A 14,500-nucleotide genomic window follows, 5' to 3' on the forward strand; every position below is an offset into this window, starting at 1 on the left:
TTGAGGCCAGGTCATCGAAGACAATATGGCTTCTGCTTGGCCCTTTCTCTCTCTGGATGCCTGCCCTTAGAATCTTGTCACCATGCTGTGAGGAAACCCAAATTTTAGCCCATAGGGATAGGCCCACTGAAGAAGAATTGAGGCTTCAGCCAAAAGCTAGCATCAACTATAAGACCTGTGAGTGATGGACTCCAGCTCCTAGATTTGGAACCTTTCAGCTGAGGCCTCTGGTGTCAGAAGTGCTGTTCTTGCTCTGCCCTGTCCAAACTCCTGAAACACAAAATCCATGAACATAATAAAGGGTTGTCTTAGACTGCTATACTTTGGGATAATTTCTTAGAAGTCATTAATAAGTAGAGTAAGCTTATAAGTCATTAATAACTGGAGTAAACTGGAGTTTCAACAGTTAAACTTACAATAATTATTTTGAAGATCATCTTGCCTTAAAAACTTCAAGATCTTTGAGGGGATAATTTGCCATCTTAGAATTTAGAAGAATTGTGTTTGTGTCTATATGAGGGAGATCAGATTATAATAGAGGGTAAATGGGTACAGTATTTTGTATAATCTATAACTCTCTTAAAAGCTTTCCTGGAATTTTAAACTATTTTTCTTTTGATTAAAAAAATAGAGGATGAGATATGAACTCATTACAAGAATAATAAGTTTCAGGATTTGGTAAAATGAAGAGAAAGTTTTGAATGGGCTAAACAGGAATTCAAGGACTGCTTATAATACATTCCAGAGCTCAGCAACTCCTTTTTTTATATTGCCTGCTGTTTGGGATTATATTCATCATTGCTGCCTTCAGTTACAGGTGGGGACATTATTTTGGAAACCTTTCTTTGTATTGTCTTTGTAACATAGATCTATTGCCCATGACATTTTAGCTATTTAATAACTCTACTGTTCCAGCAAAACCTCCCCAAGGAGCAGTTCAAGCTCCCAATGTCCACCAACCTAAGCTCTCCATAGGAGCAATGAAAAAACACAGGTGTGAGAAATCTGAGGATTCCTTCTCCGAGGGCTCTCTCTTCAGTCAGGGGTGTATTTTCCTTAAAAGAGCTTAAGCTCTATGGAGTAGTTAATCTTAGATATTCAGGTATGGAAGATTAACCCCCAAAGATTAAGTGATCATCTAAATGCGTTAATTCAAGGTGATTGTTAATTTATTGCCTTCTATTCTCATGATGAACAACAATCCACCCCGCTAACTTCATATAAATTACTTTCATCAAATGAGAACAGAAGTGTTTTTGTGAGTAAGGAGAATACATATATTTCATCCAAATGAACAACAGAAAGATAGCACCATGCTTATGTACCTTATAAAAGGTGTGAAGGAGATTCTGAAGTTGCATGACTGTCTCATCTGGTGTGACATTTTTCATTTCAAAGAATATTGGTTTCTGCTTGAGCTTATTGTAAAAAGACAGGATTCCAATATTTGTAGAAACAAAAATAAATTTATTGGCTTTTGTCCTCCCAAAGAGATTTAGGGCTACTGAGTCTAGCAAACCCTATTGATTCAAGAGATACCTACCAAATGTCATTTTTTTGCTAGGCTTTTTTTATTGGTTCTGGAGAGACAAATTAGACATGAAATTTGCCTTCAAAAGGCATATAGTCTCATGGGGAGGTAAGCCATGTATAAACCTAATTAAAATGTAAGGTAATAGAAAGTGAGATGGACTGTATGGAAGGTAGGGACACAGTAAGTGAGAGTTAAGAGGGAGATAAACTTTGCAGCTGGTGGTAGAAAATTCAAGATGGTGGGATAAAGGGGCTGTGGAGTCAGAGGAAGTTGGTTTCATGGTGGAGATGAACCAGGGGAAATACACAGAGGATTTTTCAAGTGAACAACAAAGGTTTGGTTTGGCTGGAACATCCAAACTGGATGTACATCAGTATTGATGGAGTCCTGCTAAAGGGGAGATTCCTAGGCCCTAACAGACTTACAGACCCAGCTCAATGGAGGGGTCTATAGGGGTGGACCTGAGCAGTCGTACATTTAACAGGCTGTTCTTGGGACCATAACTACAGCTGGGTTCAGGGATTTCCAGGCCGAAGGACAAGATTTATAATGGTGAGGGATGAGAGATGACATTGGGAAGGTTGGTTGGTGTCAAATCATAAAGGGCCTTGACTTCCAGAATGTATATGAGCTTTACTCATTAGTCAGTGGGGGTACTGGGAGAGACTCTTGAGGAATGAACCGACAGATCAGAGAGGTACGTCCAGAATGGCGATCAGCTGGTGTGAATAGGATGGATTAGCAAGCCAAAGACCAGAGGTAGGGGAAACAATTAGGTGCCACCTATAATTTCCCATGAAAAAGTAATTGAAACATGAAATTTAAGAGTGGCAACATCAGGGAGAGAAAAGCATGGGAGGGCTTCTAATCTCATTCACCTGACAATGGTTTACTTTCATTCCTGGGACATCTCTGACTTTGATCTTGCCTCTCCTTGAAGATACTCTCAGTAAACCCTTAAACACTTATGACCTAGGCTCTTGTTCTTTATGGCTAAAGTACATTGTGCTTAAATATATAGAACGGCATTTGCTATCATTATTTTAAGACAAAAGCATGTTCATTTCACTAAGTCCTCTGAACTTAAAGATAATTAAGGATGTCTTAATCTGGATGTGATTGACTCTTTGCCAAAATGAGATGGATCAAGAAATGGTGGAAGCTGTTGAATTTTTTTTATCTGCCCAGCACCTTGCATATGAGTGAACACACAGTAATAACTTTAAAAATCTTGGTTATTTATTTGAGCTCTGATTCCAGTTTCTGAAGATTTTGATTCTGTCCTGATTTTCTTGGGAAGTCAGGATATGCTTTTAAAAATATTATTTCTTCTCTAATAATCTTTTTCTCTTTCTCTGCTCTCTCTCCTCACACAGCCTGTTCTCATAGGCTTAATGGGCCCCGATTACTCACAGGGATGCATAGAGTAGTCCCTTTAGAGGAATAATAGAGGTTGATGACTTCTTGGAATTACCTGGCCTTTGAACACATTGCACATGTTTGGGAAGTGGCTAAAAATTTGGAACATTACTGTCTTCCACATGAATAATTGCAGCACGTAAAAACAGGTATTCCCAGCAACTCTTTGTAAGGAAACATAGCTAAATGAAAGGAAGAAAAGGCAAATGCTGTGTCCTTTTGTGTGGAAATATCAGAAGAAGAAAAAATTTTCTGTCTCAGAAACATAACAGCATATACATTCAGATTAATCTTAATGAAGAAAACAATAAAATGCAAGTGAATCTTGAGGAAAAACTTAAAATTAGTTGCTGTAATCTCTATGGAACTTGTTATAGGCTAAACTGTGTCCCTTCAGAATTCATATGTCGAAGCCCTAAACCTTGGACTTCAGAATGTGACTGTATTTGGATACAGGATCTTTAAAGAGGTGATTCAGTTAAACGAAGCCTTTTGGATGGATCCTAATCTGATGTGATTGGTGTCCTTATAAAAAGAAGGAATGTGGACACACATAGAGACACCACAGATGCAAACAAAGAGAAAAGACCATGTGAAGACAAAGTGAGAATGTTCTGTCCCCAAGCCAAGTAGAGGGACTTCAGAAGAAACCACTCCCACTGACACCTTGATTGTGGACTTCCAGCCTCCAGAACAGAGCAATGAGAAAGCAAACTTCTGTTGTTTAAGCAACTCAATCTGTAGTACTGTATTTTGTTATGGAAACCCCGGACCAACAAATATGGACCCCCAGTGCCAAGGGAAATCAGAGAGCTTAGGAGGAGCCTGGCACCAGTGACAGACTCACCCTTTATGGCACACGCCCGAGCCAGGGCTATTGGGCATCAATTGATCTTCTACCTCCATCACCAAGGGGTCCCTTACCTCACCAGAAGAAACCGTGAGAAGCAGCTGTTTTCAGGGTTCATCTCCATTTTATCAGATGTGTTCATGGTGATATAATGGAGACTGGAAAAAAAAAAAAAAACAGAAGGAGAACATATTTTCAGAATCTCTCTTCATTTTAGCAACTGGTTCAAAGTTGAGATCAAATGAAGATTGTTAAGAAGAAGGACTGCAGGTCATAGGAGAAGGCGACCCCTCCACTGGCTTGCTTTCTGGGGTCCTCCCTCTCTCAAACATGTGCCTCTGCTGCCTGCACTTGACCTGAGATGCAATTCCTTTACTGTGCATTTTGCTTTAATTACTCTGCCCCACTCAGTCACTGCCTGTTTCCACCTCCACCATATTTAGGATTTCAGACTGACTTTTTGATTCTTAAGGCCACATTCACCAAAGAGACTCACTTTCCTTTCTCCCTGCATGACACCCCAAAGCTCTGAGCCAACCCTAGCTGCTCCCACACCAGAATCAACTCATTGAACCCCAGGCTCGGCCAGAGCTCCAGGTTGGCCTGAGAGAGTGAAAAGAAACAAGAATGAGCCCAGTCCAGACACCACCCCTTTGGTTGGGCTCAACACAACCCCAGTGCAAAGAGGGGCAAAATGCCTGCTAATTAACCTGCACCAATAATACCATATTCTATCAAATCTAGGTAGCTATCAGTTGAAAGACACAATATGATTTTATATACCAGTAAAAAGAACAAATACTGTCAAGTAAACACTATCACACTATCAACTGTAAGATGCTTTATATTACAGAGTAGTTCAAAGGTTTTTTTTAAAAGTGTGTATTTTAGAATCAATGATGACATGAGATGTATAAGCATGAAAAGGACGTGACTTAAGAACAGTGAACAAATCCTTTTTTTTTTTTTTTGCAGACATATGATTTTAGGCTGTAATTTTAAAGTTTGTAATAATTTTTCTGTACTGAACAAGAAATAAATACAGTTTCCTACACCATCCTCAAAATCCATACAACTGAAACCCCATATAGTTTCCCAGGGCAAGGTAATGAAGGCATGAATTCAGGGTAGATACTGTCCCAGAGGCTTTTGTGAATATCTGAGCTTGTGATTATTGTGTATGAGAGTGTTTCCAGAGGCTCTTGCTTTTCTTCTGAATGTATTTCTACTGTTTCAGGTTGGCTGATAGCCCTTGTTATCTAAATTCTCATTATCTGAATTATTGCTATCTAACCTAAGACACTAAATAGATGTACCTAGCTTTTTTTTTTCTTAGATGGCCTGACATCTCTCAATATCTGAACTCTCATTCCTGTCTATCTGAAATCCATGAACCATCTGATGTGGATAATGTTTCACAACCTGAGACTGAAGATTTCCAGACCTAAATGGACCTTTCCAATGAAAGAATTGCCAGGTTTCTGGTAGGACCATGCTTGTTTAAGCCCTGTCAGTCACCTTCTACGCAGAAGCCTAGCAATTCCTTCATTGGAAACTCCATCATCTAACTATGCGAGGTTGAGCAAGTTACTTTCTTTTTCCCACCTTTGTTTCCCTGTCTGTCCTATGCAACTTACAACTGCCTCATAGAGTTGCTGTGAAAAACAGATGTGATTGATCTTATGTAGATGAGCAGGAGTACTCAGTGACTGAAGCTTCATTCCTGCTGCCAGCTTGTCTGCCGCTCTACCCCTCTGGACACGCATTTCCTTGACCTCTGGCTACTGGTTCGTTTTGGCCAATGGGAGGCACTAGTAAGGGGTTGGGAGCAGGAAAGAAAAAGGAGTTTGGAAACTTATGCCGGAAATCGTCCTGCTTTCTACTTCATTTTGTCCTAGAGAAAGCCCATTCTTTTTTTTTTTTTTTTTTTTTTGAGATGTGATCTCAGTTCACTACAACCTCCGCCTCCCAGGTTCAAGCAATTCTTCTGCCTTGGCTTTCCCAGTATTTCCCCTGGGACTACAGGCATGTGCCACCACGCCCGGCTAATTTTTGTATTTTTAGTAGAGATGGGGTTTCTCCATGTTGGTCAGGCTGGTCTCGAACTCCGGACCTCAGATGATCCGCCCGCCTTGGCCTCCCAAAGTGCTGGGATTACAGGCATGAGCCACTGCCCCTGGCCGAGAGCTCCCATTCTTTACTGGTTCCCTTAACTCTCTTCACACTCGTGAACACAGTCCCTGTTAACATCTCTTGTATTATTCCTTTGAGGGCACCATCTGTTTTCTCCCAGGGCCATGACTGTACCCTCTCCCAGCGTGCAGGTGGTGACGTTTGCCCCCCGATGGAGTTTGCTGCCTTAAGAAATTTTATCTTAGTGCAGCAGCAGAATGACTTATCCAGAAAACTCCACTATTTGAAACCTGGCTCTGTGCAGGCTTAAACATTTTGTTTATGTGGTGAAAATAAGGAGAACGTCATTCTTGAAAAGGGATTTCTTTTTTAACTTTTGGCCAAACACCCCCTTTCATTCCCTCCTCCTCTTAAAAAAAGAGGAAAAAAAGAGGATGCTCTGGCTTGTATTTATGAGGGAGTAAGGCATGCAGTTCTCCTTTCAAAGCTGTTCACATGGAAAGGAAACTGGCCTTGACATTTACACAGTCCAGGAGGATTCCAAATAGAATTTGGACAGATTGGGAAGTTACCATCTTGGAGTGTAGGGAAAGCAAGCCTGGTGGGAAGATGTGGTGACATATATGAGGCAATCCATAGATGTTAGGAATGTGCTGCTCTGTATGTGCCTCACTTCTTCAAGATCCAATGGAACTGCCACAAATATGCATATGTTCTTTATGATATCACATGAGAAGACCATCCAATTAAAGCACTCCACACTAAAGGCAAGGCGTATAAGTGCTGCATGTATTTATGGTTGCTTAATGTCAACAAAAGGGTCTTTTAAGCACAGCACATTCCTTACCCTGCACTCGCAGATCTTGCTAAACACATCCAAATGCACAAACTATAAAAGAGGGAAGAGGCAGTACCGGCACCAAGCTCTTTGGTTTCTGCATCTGGCCAGCGTCCACTGGGAGAAATGTAAGTCAGAGTTTACCACATGGATTACAAATGTGCTGAATTGCAAGAATGATTATTAAATGAAAATATCCATAGCACCTGCAGCTTGTCCCGGAAAATTCCCCCAGGGTGTTGTGGGTGCTTTTCTAAAAAAAATTGTTTTAAGGAAAAAAAGGAAGACAGAGTGAGATGCAAATGGCAACTCCAGCTGTTTATAGTAGCAACTCCATTAATGTTCCTGAAGGGTTTGCAGAGTCAATTCAGTCAATCTGAGCTGCTTCCATTCTCAGCATGAGTGTGAGGAGTAGGGGCTAGGGGAATATCATTAGCCTCTTTCCTTTGAGGTTTGGATGATCAAGACAATGAAAATAATGGTAATGTAAATGGAAATTGCTTTAAAAAACAAAGCACATCAGTGCAGGGGGAAGCATGAGGCTAGCTCCATTTCTCTGACCCAGCAGTAGTGTTTATTCTGTTATAAGGTCAGGGCTTCTTCTAGAAACAGAAACTGAGAGGCTATGTGGATTTTGTTTATTTAATACATGATTGTGTGTGTGTTTGTGTGTGTATATATATATATAGAACACTCTGAACATATGTAATAATATCTGGCTGTGTTTCAATTAGTTTCTGTCTGTGTGTGTGTGTATGCTTGCACGAGCATGCTCACACATCCATGTATGTTTGTGTGCATGTGAAAAGAAAAATAATAAAGTTAGGAGAAGTTCAGTGAAGTGGTAAATTTTTGGAATTTGAAATGAAAATACCTAGAGTCAAATTATAACCCTATCAGTGTAAGTACTTGGGCAAGTGATTTAACCTTTCTGCACCTGAGTTCCATAATGCAGCATTCCCCAACCTTTTTGACTCCAGGGACTGGTTTCATGGAAGAACATTTTTCCATGGACTGGGGGCAGTTGCAGGGGGAGGGGGATGGTTTGGGGGATGAAGCTGTTCCACCTCAGATTATCAGGCATTAGATTCCCATAAGGAGCACGCAACCTGGATCCCTCGCATGCGCAGTTCACAATAGGCTTCCCGCTCCTATAAGAATCTAATGCATCTGCTGATCTGACAGGAGGCAGAGCGCAGGCAGTCGTGCTCACTTGCCCACTGCTCACCTCCTGCTGTGCAGCCCAGTTCCTAACAGGCCATGGACCTGTACTGGTCCGTGGCTTTGCTAAAAAACATGATTCAATGATACTGTTAAAGCCAAGTAAGACTATTTAGCACCATCGTGATAATCACAGGGACCACTGCAATGGAGTCTTGAGTTCAATTCCACATGCAGCATGGGCAAGTGGAAGTTTATAGCCAAGGAGCAGGGTGGAGGTCAGAGGATAGAACATCCCCAAGAGGAAACATCAGGGGTAAGGGGGCCTGTGGCTAAATTGACTTAAGAGAATTCTTGCTGAAGGCAGGCCAGGGTGATCAGACATCACCTGGGGATGGTGGATGGAGGATGAAGAAACTGAACACATATCCAGGGTGATGAGATATTGAAGGTGAGGGTTCTTGCTAAACTGATTTAGCAGGGTTCTTTGCTAAAAGTGGATTTTATAAGGAAATGAGTAGTAAAGTGTGGCCAAAAAGAATTTTTGTTACCTTGTAGCTTTTTAAAAAACTATTAATGAGCTGTCATAACACAAATATGATAGACAGATAGATACATTTTTTGAGAGAGGGTCTCACTCTGTTGCCCAGGCCAAAGTGCAGTGGCATGATCATGGCTCACTGCAGCCTTGACCTCTTGGGCTCAAGTGATCCTCCCACCTCAGCCTCCAAAGTAGCTGGGACTACAGGCATGCACCACCAATGCCCAGCTAATATTTGTATTTTTTGTAGAGACAGTGTTTCACCATGTTGCCCACGTTGCTCTTGAACTCCTGGGTGCAAGTGGCCTTCCCACCTTGGCCTCCCAAAGTGCTGGGATTACAGGTATGCACCACATTGCCCACCCTATGACAGATAGTTTTAAAGGGCTTTAAGAAGAATATATTTGGACCCTAGTTCCCACCTCTGACCCCCATCCCACCCCCAGCAAACAAGCATAGACTTCTAAAGGAGAGTTCTACTATGTCTCCTAGGCCCTGGAGTTTGTGGTATCAGTGTGGATAACTGGTAAAAAGAGGACTGAAATGAAACTAAGACAAGCTGAATTGATTTACATTTTGGAAGGGCAAATAGTTGGGGGAAAGCAGAGACCTAGAAATGTGAAAAGATGGCAGAAAGCTAGAGGAAGGTGAGAGCCACTGAGAGTTAAATTTTAGGAGCACTTTTGGCAGTAAGGAAACTGTGAGAAAACAGGTTTTCTCTGTTTTCACCATGCTGTGATCGGCAAAACTTTGGAAAGATAATGATTTAAAGCAAATTTTGAAGAATTGTTGCCTATATGTTGCATTTTGTTATACCTCTTTGCCATTTTATCAGACTTCAATAAATACTCAAAATTGTTTGCAATCTCTTCTGAATTGATTGTATGTTGAACTGGAACACTGGGGAACTCAGCTTTGCATGTGTTACAGAAAGATAATTTTTAAAATGACCATTGTAAGAATTTTAACATACATTTTGATGTTGAGTAGATAACGAGTTATGTTTTCAGTTATGCTCAGCCTTATGTGGTAAAATTAGAAAAAAAAAAAAAAGAAATGCACAAGATATAGAACTCTATCTGTATCTCCAGGGCAAAATGCTGAATGGTGGAAGGCTGAAGAAAAGCTAAAAGCTCAGTCTTGTTGAGAATTTCGTCACAGAGCAGACTCCACTGAAGTAATCAGATGGCTTTCCTGCCACTCTGAGTCTTTAACTGTCCAAAGGGAGTCCTGAACCCAAGGCTGTTTTGGCTGCATGCGATTGTTAGGATCATTCACTCATACCCCTTCATTTAGGATAGAGAACAATCAGGCAAAGAAGGGGAAGGACTAACCCAAAGTCAAATAATTAGCTAAGGGCGTCAGAATCCACAGTTCAGGGTTGTTAGTACCACATCAAGCTCCCTTGCAAATTATCCTCACAAATCCTAAGCCCACAGGCTCAGGGCTCATCTAAAAGAGATGGACCAGAGAGGTGGAGATGGAGAAAAAAGTCTCCTATCACACACTGGAACCACTTTTACAGAAGTGCCTGTTGTCTCCCCTGCACTCCTGCACCCCCAGCCCCAATAATGCCAGGCAGCAAGCTGCTTCAAAAAGCAAGCAGGCTGCTGCCCCTGCAGTGTTCAGGCCTCCTCCTGGCAGGGTTCCCTCCACCTGAATCCATCTCAGGGAAATGGTCATCACTGACTCTGCTGCACAGAGCCTGCAAAGTGATGTTAATAATCTCGCTGGGCCTTAAACTGAATAACCAAGATTTCACACATGTACCATTCACTTCCCACTTAATATGCACACTCAATTTACACAGGAAGTATGCTTAAGGCTCTTTCAATGACTGTATGTGAATACACGTAGGGTTTTTCTTTTATAACAGATTGGCAAATGCCTGAGGTGGTATGAGTGTGGTGTTGCTGGAAAACCTTAGTTGAAATTCCTAGACTATATGAAATCCTTTTTAAATCTCCTTATTCTGAAAACATATTTTTTTAAAAAAAATTTAAACCACTCATGGGATTTAATGTAAAAAGTACAAATATACTGAATTTCATGACTGTAATCAAACTGGAAATATTATGCAAACATAGAGCCCTTATATTTTCATTCTACTTTAGGTTGTAATTGTCTATCTCTGCATTATGTGCAAACCAAAATGAGAACTGTGGGAATAAAACACATGTTGTGTTCACGTTCTGAATGTTCAAGTATTAGCAGAATTGAGAGATCCATAGAGTCACAAGAAATCATGAAACATTATTTGTGTTGCTGACCCTCTTTCTGCACCCCTGCCTATGATACATGCCTCTTTACTTATTGCAGGTCCCTGGGAGTTTCTTCCAGCTTTTAAACGGGGCAGGAGACTACTTCTACCTTTGATGACTCAGTGAAGCATCCAGTAATAGTCACAGAAAAATACATAAGTATTTTCCTTATGTCTAACCTAACTTCTAAATATAGACTTATACTTCTGGCCATGATGCAGTAGTTTGTGGCAGACTTAAAACTCCTGCCAGGAACAACCAGAAGAGAAGGTTGATTTTTTAAAGTGTCTAAAGGCATGATGGCACTACTAACACACTTGAGGGGCCAGATACTGGAAGAAAGAAAGCTCAGTGAGGTGAACATGCTGTTTTTCTAGTCAGGACATTTGACAATTTTTAGTATGGGATAAGTGTCAGCCTCAAAAAAAAAAAAAAAAAAAAATCAGAGAAAACTATCTCTTAGGGCTGGGTGCGGTGGCTCAGGCCTGTAATCCCAGAACTTTGGGAGGCCGAGGTGGGGGGATCACTTGAGGTCAAGGGACTTGCCTGGCCAACATGGTGAAACCCTGTCTCTGCTAAAAATACAAAAAATTAGCGGGGTGTGGTGGCATGTGCCTGTAATCCCAACTACCCGGGAGGCTGAGGCAGGAGAATCCTTTGAACCTAGGAGGCAGAGGTTGCAGTGAGCCAAGATCGCACCACTGACAGAGAAAGACTCAGTTTCAAAAACAAAAAAACAAAACAAAACAAAAACTTACCTCTTAATTTAATGATTTTATTCAAGAGTAAGCAAAGAGGATTATAACCTGGGATGCACAGCTATGGCAAGTCTCAGGTGCACCTGAAGAGGAGAAGGTAAGAGGAAGCTTTTATTTGGCAAAAAGGGAGAGGTTTACATAAGCTACTTAGAAAGACTTTTATTGGTTCTGTAGGCTCAAAGCTGGAATTGGCATCAGTTCATTGGTGGAGATGCCGTTACAAGGCAAGTGTTCTTCTGAGAACATTTTATCTGAATTGCTGCAGTCCTAAAGAATTTCTAGTGTTAAATCTGGTCATAGAAATATGTGCATGCATGCAAAATGTAGGTCATAAAAAGCATGAGATGCTTAAAGGACATGAAAAAATTTCTTTTGAGATTATTTTAAAAAGTCCTTGGGACAATCTTGTCTCAGACATACAAGCATTAGCCTTCTGTCTTCATGCTTTCCCAGCTTCAGTTTGTTTGGGGCTGCCAAGAGTGTTTTCATCCTAGTATCTGCAACCTTCACATTAGCCCATCAGAGGAGCACTTCTAATGGGCAGAGAAGTGGTACAGCTTTAGGCAATGTTAAGGTCTGGGGAACAAGAAGTTGGAATTCTGGATTTCCAAGACAGCTAAAATGTGAGGGCTAAAATCCTGGAGAGAAGAAAGGTACAGAAAAGGGAGCCTGATATTTGGCACCATTTTTATTCTCTGGGCGTTTGATAATTGAGCAATATAGGGCAAGAGGCTGCAAAGCTAAACAGTAACAACTGAAAAACAGAGCAGAGTCTTTGGCGGTCACATGGTGCCAAGAAATTTTTTAAAAATTGGGTTTAAAACTTGAAAAAGAGGAGGAGTCATTGCAGACACTTCAGGCTCTGAGCTGGGACCACTGGAAGGTTATATTCTACAAGCAGAGGTAGACCAAGTTTTCCAGTGATGTAAATCGTCTCAAGTCAGTTCCATCTATGATTAGATTGAGACCATCTGTCTCCTCCTGCCTTCAGAAGAGAGGCCGAATCCCCCCTAAAAGAATACTGCATTATTCAAAGCATTAAAAATTTTCATACACAATGTCTGACATTCAATAAAAAATGATTAGGCATTCTAAGAAACAAGATCAATAAATAAACAAGATAAAGAGATATGTAACCCAGATATTCAAATTATTAGATATGTTTAAAAATACTTTTAATTAACGTTTAATAAAATAGATGGCAATATGAACAATTTCATTATAGAATTAGAATCTATATAAAATAATCAAATGGAAAATTTTAGGAATAAAGTTTTAATATCTGATATTAAGAAATAGGTGAACAGCAGATTAGACAGAGCTAAAGAAGAGCTCAGTAAGCTAGAAGATAGGTTAGTAGAAAATATTCACAGTGAAGCATGAAGACAAAAAAGCATAAGAATTAGAGAAAATAATGTCAGAGACACATAAAATATGGTGAAAAATCTAACACAGAGTTTCTGAACCTCTGCACTATTGGCATTTTGAGCCAAATAATTGTTTGTTTTATGGATATTTTGTCCTAGGGACAAAATTTTCCAAATTGAGAGTCATTAGTCTAAACCTAGCATAATTAGAGAATGGGGCAGAGGTAATACTTGAAGAAAAATGGCTGAGAATTTATTCAAGAAGCACTGCAAATCCAAAACCTAGGCATATCAGAGTAAAACTGTCAAAAAATAAAGAGAAAATCGTAAATATAGCCAAAGGGGAAAAAATATATGTTACTTTTGAAAGAGCAATTTTAAGACTAACAGTTCACTTCTCAACAGAAATGAAAGGAACTGTGTGACAATGGAATGATATCGCTAAAGTGCTGAAACAAAATAAAAGCTGTCAGAATTCTATAGCCAGTAAAAAAATAATACTCAAAAACAAATAACAAATAAAGGCATTCCTGACAAAAGCTGAGAGAACTCATTCCCTACTCATTTCCCTGCAGGAAATACTTAAGGGAAACTTTCATTCAGAAACACAGAAAATGCAAGGAGAAATGAAGAACAATAGAAGAGTTAAATATATGGGTAAATCTAAATTAATATTGATACTAGAAAACAATAATATTTAATGAGATTTACAGTGTATGTAGAAATAAAATACATGTTAACAATAACAGGAAGGATACAGAGGGTTGTGCAATAGAAAAACTAATGTAACAGTCCTTAGACTGCTATCAATAGAAAGGCCTGCTTGCAAGGTTGGCTCTGCATCTGGAAACTTGAATTTTAGGAGGGTTCCCACCATTTCCTGAGCCAATATGAGTGGCTCACTGTGTGTAAAGAGTTTGTGTGAACCATATGGTTTATGCTGAACACCTGGTTTCCTTCTGGAAGTCTGAAATTTTGGTACATGCTAGACAGAAGTTGTCTATATGACCAATATTTAATAAATATCCTGGGTGGTAGGTCTCTAATAATCTTTCCTGGTAGACAAGCATTTGACAAGTGTTGTCACAACTTGTTGCTACAGGAATTAAGCACTTCTTATATAATTCCACTGGGAAAAGTCTCTTGGAAGTTTGTGTCTGGTTCCCTCTGAACTCTGCTATATGTACATTTTTCCTTTGCTTATTTTGTTTTGTATCATTTTGCTGTAATCAATCATAGCTATTAGCATAACTATATTCTGAGTTCTGTGAATCCTTCTAGTGAATAATAAAAACTTGGGATAGTCTTGGAGGGCCCCAGATACAGGGCCTTTTAAATCTCAGTGTTAAAAAGTTCAAGGTTTCCAAGGCTCTTTCCATGTCAGTGAAGGGGTAGAGGCACAAATTTGTATTAGTTTCTAATAAATAAAAAAATACATGCTGTGGTCTTCAAGATAACCACCGAAACAAAACTAAATGAATGTTTATTTAATGAACTACTAGAAGTGGTAATAGGTAATAGGGAATACTTGATTAAGCCAAAGAAAGGCCAACAAAGGAGAAAAAGGGAACAAAATTAATGTGACAGATGAAAAAACAGATATTAATATAAACCCAAATATTTTAGTAGTTCAATTAA

General features: G+C 39.9%; 1 long non-coding RNA gene across 1 annotated transcript; it reads left to right on the forward strand.

Moving 5' to 3' along the window:
• The first annotated feature begins 294 nt into the window (after window positions 1–294).
• LOC144333909 (uncharacterized) lies at window positions 295–10,680 on the forward strand. The gene is made up of 3 exons (XR_013403048.1): window positions 295–541; window positions 673–817; window positions 9,568–10,680. It is a non-coding gene; the product is annotated as an uncharacterized LOC144333909 (long non-coding RNA).
• Window positions 10,681–14,500: the final 3,820 nt, after the last annotated feature.

This window comes from Macaca mulatta, chromosome 13, assembly GCF_049350105.2.
Source record: "Macaca mulatta isolate MMU2019108-1 chromosome 13, T2T-MMU8v2.0, whole genome shotgun sequence".
Lineage (NCBI taxonomy): Eukaryota > Metazoa > Chordata > Mammalia > Primates > Cercopithecidae > Macaca > Macaca mulatta.